The following is a 1,070-nucleotide window of genomic DNA, read 5'->3' as shown; positions in this document are numbered from 1 at the left end:
AAAACCCGGTTATGTATAATTTTTTTTTTTTTTTTTTTTTTTTTTCTGGACACATTTTAGGTTCTTTCCAGTCTCACATGAAACAGACCAGACCTCCCCAAGGCATCTTCCACTTCCTGCACTGAAGTTGACCCAGGAAAGTCAAATTAAGAGTCCTTTTTCCTGGTATATCCACTCTCACATCCTGCATTAGGTAGCATGATGGAAGTCAAGGCTCAGAAAGTCAAGGCACAAATTCTCATGTGTTGATCAGTACATGGGAAGATGAACTTTGCTGTGGCCTCTACCACGTGGGATTTGATAAAAATACTACTTCTGCATGTTTCTGAATTAAACAATGTAATTGTCAGTTATTCATCTACTAGCTAAGGGTGTTTCAGGCACCTAAGTTGTGAAGATCTTTCACAAAAAAGGCAGTAGTAATTTAATTTTAGAGTCTCCATCAAAATCACTTCCAGGTGGGAAAGCATGGTGGGTAATGAGCCAAAGAGAACACAAATTGCACAGAAGATGAGAAATAATGACCACTGAGGAGATTCCCTGTGCAGGGACACACAAAAAAGGGGGAAGGCAGGAGGGTATTTGTGTTATTTCATTCTTCAGGATATGATTCCACTGGATTAGGCTGTCTGCAGGTACTCCTTAAACAGTATGTTGAGCATCTAGTCACCTAAAAATCCTGTCTTCCTTCTCCAGAGAAGAGAAATTCTGGGGATTTCTCTTATTCTCTACCCATGCAAATAGTCAAAGCTCAGGACTTCCCTGAAGTGCTGTATCTTTTTGGCACTTGCAGACTTGGGCTCCTTTTGATGAATAGGTGTCTATAACAACCCAGAGAAAACAGGAACCATTCCCTACGGTGAGGTCACTGTATCAGTCATTCACCAGGAAAACTGCAGCAGTTCACCCTGCAGTGAGAATCAGAAATCACCCCTTCTCGTTTCCATTTGGAGCACCATCTTCCATAGTGATGGTAGAGACTTCTTGGAGCCTGCAAAGCAGACAAACCCAAGAAGTTTCATGGGTTACTGTCACAGAAAGGTCTGTAAGAAAGTAAAGGTGAACACCAG

Source organism: Pyrgilauda ruficollis, unplaced genomic scaffold (assembly GCF_017590135.1).
Source record: "Pyrgilauda ruficollis isolate IOZ18807 unplaced genomic scaffold, ASM1759013v1 scaffold66, whole genome shotgun sequence".
Lineage (NCBI taxonomy): Eukaryota > Metazoa > Chordata > Aves > Passeriformes > Passeridae > Pyrgilauda > Pyrgilauda ruficollis.
Note: the sequence above shows the minus strand (reverse complement) of the source record.